This window comes from Haemaphysalis longicornis, unplaced genomic scaffold (assembly GCF_048455015.1).
Source record: "Haemaphysalis longicornis isolate Haplotype H1 unplaced genomic scaffold, Haemaphysalis longicornis Haplotype H1 scaffold_9, whole genome shotgun sequence".
NCBI lineage: Eukaryota > Metazoa > Arthropoda > Arachnida > Ixodida > Ixodidae > Haemaphysalis > Haemaphysalis longicornis.
This window is the reverse complement of record NW_027526460.1, coordinates 28,062,228-28,072,972: the sequence shown is the minus strand read 5'-3', so window position 1 is coordinate 28,072,972 and position 10,745 is coordinate 28,062,228. Positions and strand designations below refer to the sequence as shown.

At 45.2% G+C, this 10,745-nt stretch overlaps 2 non-coding genes across 2 annotated transcripts; both read right to left on the bottom strand.

The window, feature by feature from the left end:
- Positions 1-4,658: 4,658 nt before the first annotated feature.
- On the bottom strand, positions 4,659-4,731 carry Trnar-ucg (transfer RNA arginine (anticodon UCG)). Its single transcript has one exon. It is a non-coding gene; the product is annotated as a tRNA-Arg (tRNA).
- A 3,744-nt stretch (positions 4,732-8,475) lies between these two features.
- Trnar-acg (transfer RNA arginine (anticodon ACG)) lies at positions 8,476-8,548 on the bottom strand. Its single transcript has one exon. It is a non-coding gene; the product is annotated as a tRNA-Arg (tRNA).
- Between the last annotated feature and the right edge of the window lie 2,197 nt (positions 8,549-10,745).

Here is a 10,745-nt window from a genome sequence, read left to right as displayed (position 1 = left end):
GGTACGTCGGCAAGGAGGGTTGTTCTGCAACAGAATTCATGATAAGCACAAATATTACGAAGAAAAAATGGACTGAAAACTGCATTATAGCCAACCTTGAGCTCATAAACAAGACAGCAACCGGCACAGGGACAAGTGCAACCACCAACAACTGATAAACTCAACACAGGTACAAGACCCTTCACTGAGTAGCGTTCACTAAAGGGCACAAGGATTCTCGCGAGATGAAGAAGGCATCGGCAGTTGCCTGACACCACCTTTAGGAAAAAACTCTGTTCACGACCTATGGAATAAAACCTTTTCAGGGATCAGCCGCAAGATTTTTTTTTGAAATGCGGGGCTTTTAACAAATCCTTCATTATCAACTCGTGAATAACTTAGTTTCAATTCATTGCAGTGGCATGACACTGATAGAAAAAATACAAAGATGCCTGCCCGATCATTTGACGCTTATTATAGCGTCTTTGACGCTTATTAGAGCCATGACGTACGCATTAATGTCAGCCACCATAGACATAAAACGTTACGCCAAGTGAAAACGGGTGTCATCTGCAAAAAATATTGTACACCGCATATACCGTGGATGTCTTTGTCGGTATGGGGAAACCCATTTGCTCTCAAAAGCTCCTAAACTTCCGCCAAAAGGGAAACCATGCGTGCAATACCATCTTGCAAGCCCTCAGCAACGTTCTTTGCCCAGCGTCTTGCCGTACGCTCTTTTACCATAGCACCTATCCAGCCGTACGTGACAAGCTCTTTAGAAGCGTGCGATCTCCGCCTCCCTCTAAAGGCGCAAACCATTCATACCAAACAATCTGAGCGGCGCTCGAAAGGCTCTAGCGCAAAAAGAACCTTGCCGGCACACAGGTAATGTCGTGCTTTAGAAGGAACGCCGGAAACGTGTAGGTTGGGTCGAGAACGCGCAGGGGAATAGCGCGAAGAGAAATAGGGCGACGGAAGCCTGAAAAGCGTAACCCGTCCGGGTACGGTCGTCTTACGCTGATTCTATAAGCGAGCTTTTCTGCGAATGCGAGAAATACCGAAACGAAAGCACTCACCACGATATAGGGAGATTGTACACGCCCATTCAGGCCTACAACAACGTGGGTATCTTCTGCGACTGGTTGGCAGAGATGTTAACTGCGCTGACAGCAATTGTTCTACAACAATTTTTGACACAAAAGATGAGAGCGAGCTCATGTTCGTGTGTTTGCAAGGAGGGAGTAGTTGAAAATGACTATAATTACGATTGGAAGAACGAAAATGAGAAATGGAACGCGTTTTTGTGGGAAGTAAAGAGCACATCACGCCGGAAGCAGCGTGGAGAATACGGATTCCTTCCTCTACGTTCACTTATTACTTTCATCTTCTGTTTCCTGATCACGGCGCGATGACCGCTTAGTGTGCAGCCATGCGCTTTGATAGCTTGCTACTTTTCGGCGGCGCTGAATGGCCATAGAGAAGGTGCTTCCGCGCGCGTCTACGGCAGGCGATGTACTCCCAAGAGGCGACTGAAAGCTTTAGAGTCGCACAGCCTCTCCCAAATGGGAAAAAAACCACTGAAGAAAAGTTTTCGCACTATGCTAAAGTTTACATTCTTGGCAAAAATTTCAAAAACGTTGCTTGTTTCCTCTACTTTGTTGAATTGAATTTAAACTCAGTAAACTGACATCATCGGTCACCGATAGCAAAAATATGGCACTATTAGCCCTACTTGCCAATCTATGGTTAAAGTACTTCTCATTTGAACAAACGATACTGAAAAAAATGACGTTAGTGCCTCTGGACACTTCGAAGCTTACAGCTCGAAAGCTACCCAACTTTCAAGTACTACTATATCTATGGTATCAGTGCAAAACCGCCCGTGCCGGCGTTGCACTGCCACTTTTTTTCCCCTCTTACTACCGCAAAAACTAACCCAACGAGCGTACCGAACTAAATGAACGCGGGTACTGCCCGTTATTACATACATTTTGCGTCAAATGTACCTGCATTTTTTTTTCGCTAAATAACGGGGAGATGTGTGACAAGCGCCAGCGTTTCACGAGTTTCGAACGGTTATGACTATTTAAACCGCTTGCTTTTCGAAGCCTCTGCGGGACGCCCTACGACGGAACGCCGGGCTCTACTTGGGTCTGTTATCTCGCGGCACCACCTGATTTCAGCGTTCGTTTAACATCGACCGTTGCAGCGAGCTACGACGACAAGGCGAGCCCCTAAAGTGCCCTGCACTTAAAAGAATAGAATTCCTGCTGGCGCTGTTTCAGGCAGGGTGCGCACGAGTACTACGGAGGCGGAAATTTGAATGGCTTTGGGTGGTAGCAGTGAGCAGACGACGGCGCTACAGCCCATTATGGCGAATAGCTTTCTCTGTGCTTCCGTAAGCTTTCACTTTGAGTGGAACGGCTTTATTTCTTATTTAATTGCTTATTTAATTCTACGTAGGCTTGGGTATAGCGCCATCCAAAGACGACAGAACGGTTGTAAGTGAAGAGATGGCACCGCAGCTTTGAAGCGCGGCTCGAAGCGCAGACGCCACATTGGTGGTGAGTGACTCTACGCACTCGGTCTACGCACGCATCAATCTCCAGGAAACTAGAGTAGAACAACTCCTCTGTGAAAATAAATGGCGCTTTTTCAGGGTGTTGTTCAGCGGAAGCAAAACAAAACAAAATATACGCGCACAGACACTTCTTACCGATCGGTATAGTCTCATTTTACAGGGCAAGTCTGTTGGTATAACTAGTGCGTGTTTGTTTTCACGAACTCCAACTTACACTGATCCATCCTGGAACCAACTGAATGGGAATGCATGGAGAAATAATAGTCAAACGTAGTTACGACAGCAGCTACCATAGGCGCCCAACGGTACGACCTAACTACTAGCAGCAGTGGATGTGGGCCACGCCAGTAGTACGGCTCAGATGTTCAGGCGACGTGCACGGCAATTTGTCTGTTTGGTAAGTTTTACGTCGATTTCTAAACCCCCTGAACGTTATTATTGGCAACGCTCAAACCGACGGCGCGGAACAACGTCATTCTTTCTTTATTAACTTTTCTTGTGTTTGATCTCAGCTGTCTTCGACGGAACTTTCTCCACGGCTATTATCACTTATTTGGGGAAAACACGACAGAACGTGTATTCTAGATGAATGGAACTTTTGTATTCATGGTTATGAACTGAAATATGTGTAAGACTTTCTTTGCGCTGAACAATGTTTATATGTATCAGCGTTGCCCATACTAGTAGTTTGTAGAGGTCTTGACCATCTATAGTTCATGTTGATACCCTTCGTTATCGCGTAAATGGTGTCACAATGGTATACAGTACCTAGGGAATCAAAAACTAATTTAAAAAGAATCATGCACTACGCCTCCTAACGACGACGACGGTTAAATGAGAAGCTTTCTGGTGATGGATTCTTTGGCTGGCCAATCCCACACTGCGAGTATTCTCTACCCTCGGTGTATGCGCCACTTCTCTAAAATAAGTGCAGCAAATCTCGGATGTGGATTCTGTAGGCCTAGCGTTTGCGTTTATGCCCTACGGCGTGAATTGGTACCGGCCGCTTGGCGTACACCGAGTACTTTTTCGAGTAGGTGTCGATTCAAGGTGTTAAACCTCAAAATGTGCCGTTGGGCCTAGCGTCCTAAACCTCCAAATACGATGATAGGCCTAACATCTTGCGGCTAACAGCCTCGCGTCATGCAGAGCAACGTCATTCTCATCGTACGTCGAGCTGTGGGTAACGGCTGTCGACGTTCACCTAAGAACACGATGTTAGGCCTGTACGCGTCGCAGCCGTCGCACGCCTGTCACCCCCTCCCACTACTGCACATCAAACATTATGGGGGGGGGGGGGGGGGGGGGCAGTGGAGCGCAACTGCCTTGGAGCTTCACAGGGAAGCTTTTTATTGTTTCAACACTTCACTCGTGATTATCACCATCGTCAAAGAAAGTTGGCTTTCCTGCAGTGGGTTTTCACGTACGGACACCATTACTGACAGGCTGAAAGCGTCGCCTCAAAAAGGACGCGATGAAGACAATGCCAAAGGAGCGATGCCAAAATAAATTCCTGGGCGCACTTCCACGTGCGTTTAGCGAGAAAGCTTTATGGCATTCCTTAAATGTACTATCAAAGGCTCCTTTACTGCTACATTGTGTTTGCGTTCTTTCCTCGCTTTTATTTCCGTGTCCCTCTGTGCGAATCACGTCGACAGGCAGACTGGCCACAATTCACGCCGCAGCTTCCATAGAATCAGAGTTATCCGTTGCAAGGGTGCACCCGTTCTATTTTCGTGCCGTCACGCTCACCTGCGACGCGATATGACATCAGCGCTCAGCGCTCTAGGCTAACTCTCCTTCCGTTACTTGCGACGTGCTTATAGAGTGGGGTGGCGACGAGCACTCGGCTCCTACTGTGGAGAACAGGGTTCGATTTGCATATGAACTCTAATGTACTAACATTGTTTTGAAGCTATAGCTCAACTGCCATGTACGAGTTCTGGCACGGATTCCGGCATTTTTGTAATCTTCACAGCGATAGCAATTTTATGCGCCGAACACCAACGCCGTGCTTCTGCACAAGGGGCATATAAGGCTTTTTCCTTGAAGAACACGTTTGAAAAAAAAAAAAAAAAAAAAAAAAAAAAACGAACGTCCGCGACAGGACTCGAACCTGCAATCTTCTGATCCGAAGTCAGACGCCTTATCCATTAGGCCACGCGGACGGGACGGAGGGAGGCGTAGTAGGCTAAAGGTCAAGGCAATATAACCAGCAGGCGCTTTCTCCCGGGAGGTTTCTGCAGCGTATGGTCGGCTCCTGCTCAAATGTGTTGTTTGCTCCTCATAGTGGCGGCTGTTGTGTGTAAATGGGGTTGTTCATTTTCGGATAAAACCAGATTTTACCCGATTCTTACACCTCGAACACGTTTCAGGAGATTCTGGTTAAACCCGATTGCTTCCTGAATGAATCGTTTCAAAGGAGCGATCTGCCCAATTGTGCTCTGACGTTCCGCCGTTCTCAACCAGTACTTGCTCGAAGCAAGCGCACGGACACACCTTCAGAACTCATTCAGTACTGGAATGACGCTACCAACCGCAACCTCAGGCTGGCAGATGCTACCCTGACATGGTTGTGCCTAGCCAATGGGAGCTGAGTTGTCGAGAGAACCTCCCAGTTGAGATATGTCCAGCGATTAGACGGGCCTAGAATGGACACCGACAATTTGCGCAAGCACATCACTATAATGTATGTAAGGAGGGATGAGGGAACATTTGATGACCAGCTTTTCATTTTCATATGGGGACAATCGTACTCGCTGGTGACTTTAAGCTTCCCGAAATCGATTGGTGTTCTCTTAGCACAGAAAGTAAAACGCAGTGTTCTAATAGATATAATGGTTACACTTAATCTTTATCAGCTTGTTCCTGCACCAATAGGCGTGCAAGGAGCATCGTCTTCAATACTGGGTCTAGACTTTAGAAGTAACAATGTTCAATAAAAAGAAAAAAAAAGAAACAAAAATGGACATAATCGATGGGTTATCTGACCACAAGATGGTTTTATGCACACTGCCTTTGATTAAACAATTCAGGCCACATGGTGCAGTAAAACAGCTACCCGCATTTAATAGAGCTAACGGTTCTGCTATAATGGCATACCTTGAGCCCGAGTACTATGAATTTTATGATATGTGCCTTGACGAGGTTTGGTTGAAATTTAGGTCTCATGTTGCGTATTGTATGAGCAAACAACAAAAAATGCACCCCTTGGATTACGCGTGAAATGTTCCACATTAAACGTAAATGTAAACGGCTTAGAAAATCTAATAAACACCTGACTGCTCTAGCCTACTGTTCCCAAATAAACGCTCTGATTAAATCCCTCAACGATAAAGTTCGTTGCGCTAAGCAATATTTCTGCAAACATACGCTACAGACGTTCATGACACAATCACCGCATAAATTTTTGCAATATATTAATTCAATGAGCACACCAGCAGTTTCGTCAGATGGTCTAGAAGACAAAGTTAGGGCAGCGGATTTCAATGCTTATTTTCACTCAGTATTCACTACCGATAACGGAGTCATCAGGCCATGCATTTTCAGGTGCAATGATGATGTAACGCTACCAAACGCGCCTGTCATATCGGAAGCGGGAGAACTTTCACTCCTTCTGAGCATAAACGAAAGGAAAAGCTGTGGTCCAGATGGTATTCCAAATGGTTTCCTAAAGCGATACGCCGAACCAGTTAGTAGATACTTGTGTCTTATATATTCCAAAGCAATCAAGCATTCTTGCCTTCCATCTGACTGGGAAATAGCTAAAATAACTGCAATACACAAATCAGGCGATAAATAGATCCCCGCTAATTATCGCCTTATTTCGATCGCCTCTACCTGCAGCAAAATTCTCGAACACATTGTGCTAAAGTTTCTAACAAATTTCATTGAATCAAACTACATTCTCCACCCAAATCAACATGGTTTTATATCCGGATTATCCACAGTTACTCAGCTTGTTCAAACAATGCATCATTTAGCCCTAGGAATAAATAAGCGCTCGCAAACTGATGTAATCTTCAGTGATTTCTCTGAGATGTTTGACCGTGTCTCTCACGCTAAATTACTTTTTAAACTTAATAATTTACTGGGGGTTGCGCCGGTTCTCCATTGGGTACATAATTTTTTAACCGATCGCCACCAATTTGTACGGCGCGGTAACCATCATTCCTATTTGGCTGCAGTTGTGTCAGTAGTACCCCAAGGTTCTGCGTTAGCACCTTTGTTGTTTTTAATTTTCATCAACGACTTAGCTCACCAAGTCGACGTTCGAATAAGGCTCTTTGAAGACGACTGCCGTCTCTATAACCAAGTAAAGCACCCTGAAGCCCAGTTGAATCTAAATAACTCGTTAAAAAAGATAGCCCAGTGGTGCAAAGACTGGCAAATGAAGATCAACATCGACAACACAGTGTGCATGTCCATTACTAAGAAAAATTCAAAATTAAAATTTTCGTGCAATTTTAACAATGTGGAAATTCGAAATGTACACCACTATAAATACCTAGGCGTTACGATATCTTCCTATCTTGGCTGGACGGAGCATGTCCGCTACCTCACAAAAAAAAAAGCATTGAACAAATTATTTTTTATCAAAACGACACTTTATTTTTCCACCCACGCAACCAACCTTCTAGCGTACGTCACGTTCATACGGCCTCTCTTGGAATATGCAACTGTTGTCTGGTTCCCTCACACCGCGTCTAACATTAAAACTCTGGAGAGTGTTCAACGCAAAGCACTGTGCTTTATCTGCAACGCATATGGGCGCACGGACTCGCCAACTGAACTATTACGTTTGGCAGGGCTACCAACCCTTTCAAGACGCGCACAGCTTCTTAGACTGAAATTTCTATATCAGATAATCCACAAATCATTGAGAATAAACCCTGATTCGTTCTTAACCTTTCGCGACGCTAGACCAACCAGGCAACGCCATTCCTGGGAATTAGAAGAGTATTCATTTAATAACAACACTTTTAGCTATTCTTTGTTTTTTCCCACGCAGCATTCGGGAGTGGAATGCATTAGGCCCTGTTATCACTCATCAACCAACCATTGAAAAATTTCTGGAACTTGCTGAAAAAAGTGTGCTAGGTTGTGTTTCTTGATGGATGGTGTTCATACTTACCTTGTATGTAATTGGTGTGCGTCATTACTGTGTAAATTTCTTTAATACCTTGAAATCTATGTAATGTTATGGTTGCATGCATCTCGGTGCTTGCATTGTTTGAGTATGCATACTTGTTTTCTTTTTACTGTATTATTTTGATTATGCCTACTGTGAAAGTGCACTGTAGTACTGCTATAATCCTGGCGCTTTGCCTGCGCAAGTTGCGCATCTTTTCTGTAACTTTGAAGGTATATGCTCACTCCTGTAATAATCCCCCTTGGGTATTGACAGTATTGTGTAAAAAAATAAATAAAAAGTTTCATTTGCTAGAAGTTATCGATGCTATTTACTGCCAATATTTATCCATTTCCAAACAAATGCCAAATTTCGGAAAGCATCCTAAAGAGAACCCTGAAGTCTCCCTAATTACCAGCTTGAAATAAACACAAAGTTTAATGCGTCAGCGTAAAATTGGTGCTAACCTCTAAAATGAACATTTGTGATAACCTCTAATCTAAAATGAGTGGGTTAAAATAAACTCAGTACATTTATCGATTTAGGCAGTAAAAAAAAACCCGTATCTCGGAATGGTTTCACAAAAACACCCCCTTTCCCTCGGAATATCAGTTAAAAAAAGCACCCGATTTTAACCCCCCCTTTTTTTTAAATATAAAACCTGAAAACAAACAACCCTATCTGTAATGGACAAACATAGCGCTTTTATCGTAATGGAAACCTAACTGGACAAACATAGCGCTTTTATCGTAATGGGAACCTAACTAAATAAAAGAAGTTACGTCCACGACGGGACTCGAACCTGCAATCTTCTGATCCGTAGTCAGACGCCTTGTCCATTAGGCCACGTGGACTAATCTTTACCGCACGCCAGGAACATACATGGAGCATATCACACCCGTATATACACACACACAAAAAACTTGTGCAAAGGAAATCGCTGGCCCTGCCTTGGCGATGCAGTGAGTTAAAATTCCTTTACTAAATCTTAACTGTCCAACAGAGGTATCTATACAAGTGACGCCTTTTGAATCATAAATTTCTCTAAGAAAATCATATTTTCTTGAAATACACTCTTGGGGGCTGTTCGTCCATATGAGCGTGCCTGTCAGCCATACCTGCCTTCCAAATGCTATGGAGACTCAGCTGCACAATCATTCCCCGCGCTACTTTGGGCAATAACCGAGCGCCTTCGAGCGTTAATGTACGTTTTTTGTACTGTACTGTACTGCGCACGTTTCAGAACGTCCCAGCGAACAGTCCAAAAAAATGTGGTCGATCATGTTTGGCCTCTGGCAAATGCGAGTTCGGCAGCTTGTCCGTGGACTATGACTAGGGCTTGCTCCCGTGGCACGCGCACTTGTTGCGGGATGTCGTAGACGGGGACGCTCGCTTTCAACCCGACGGTTACCAAGTGTGTAGAAGGATCGACATTAGGGCGAGTTGCTATTGGTTGAATATCTTCCCATAATAGCGTAAAAACACCGACACTAGCGGAAGAAAAAACAACACCGCCTTCCTCTCTTTTTCTCCCGCTAGTGTGTGTTTTTACGCTGTTATTCGAAGATGTTCTACCAAGTGTGTAGTCGAAGACTGTGCCATGTAGCCTTTCACATGCCAGCGGGTCATACTCACATCCCTGACCTTGCCGCAAGGCCACAGGGCTGCTCGTTCTCCTCCGTCGGGAATGACGTGGAGAACGCGATGGAGCTTGAAACGCACGTTCTGCTTCCTCGGATCGCACTGAATTTAAAAAGAAGGAACGTCTGCGACAGGCCTTGAACCTGCAAATTTTTTGATCTGAAGTCCACGCACACTTATCCATTAGGCCACGTGGACGGGACGGGAGCTGTTGCAGTAGGCCGATGGGACAAACCAGTATTGCTTGTATTCACTGGCGAGGCGCGCTTGCAAACAAACAACCGTGTGAGTGCGTCGTCACTGGTTACGTCGGGCTCAGCGGGATGGCGGTGCTTGTCCGCGCTAAGCACATGACTGTGTTGCACGATGCAAACTGTATCCCACCGAACGCAAAGTATTGCCTCGAGTCCAATGTGAGTGCGATTAATAACATCTCTGTTGAAACCACCGTTGATAATCGGGTTGAAACGGAGCAGACGACGGGCAACGGTGTTTTCTTTCTTCGGCATGCGGGCGCAGTGGCCCAAGCCGCGCCATGTCCGTGGCGCATCGGCCATGTCTGTGGCCGTTTCCAGTGTTGCCAAGCGAAGAAACTGACAGCTAAACTTTTAAACGAATACCATTTATAGACAGCAGGCGCTAGTGCGAAGTAATTCTCATAGCGCAAATGCGATCGAAGGGTCTAGGACTGCGACAGAGATGAAAAATCGGCAGTTAAACAATGATATCAAACCTGTGCACAGTGACGACGAAATGCGAGTTTCTGCAGCGTAAATCTCTTTCTCACTGCATCGGGGTTTGCCTGCCGATACGAGCGCTTGCTTGCAGCCTCACGAACCCTACAACAACAACAACAAACGAACAAGAACAAAATAAAAGTTGATTTGTACAATGTACGCACACAGTCTTACGTCTTTCTTAATGATGTAATGGGCGAACTTTCACGGGAGAGTTACGGTTACCGATGATCTCCCCCTCTCGAGCTTCGCCCCACTTATCCTCATTAATTCTGTGGATATGGCGTGATTTTTTTTTTCTTCTCTTTACAACGGCGGCCATCTCCCTTGACAAAAAAAAAGGGTTTTTGCACAATCGGCAGATCGTTCATTGTCTTTGAGAACATTAATGAACCAAATGTTAAAATGCTGCTCCGTCCACGGCAGGATTCGAACCTACAACCTCCTGATCCGAACTCAGACGCCTCACGTATTGGCCAGGCGGACAGGCCGAAAGTAGTTGCAGAAGGCTAAAGGTCAAGAAAATATAGCCAGCAGGAGCTTTCATCCAGGGTGGGGGTTCCACAAGGTTTGTCTTTGTTGTCACCACTGCTACTTTGGCATGTCTCTGAGGGTATGTGGCTGCATTTGTGCAGACCACTGTGGGCAGAGATACATACTTTTTTTCAAGAGC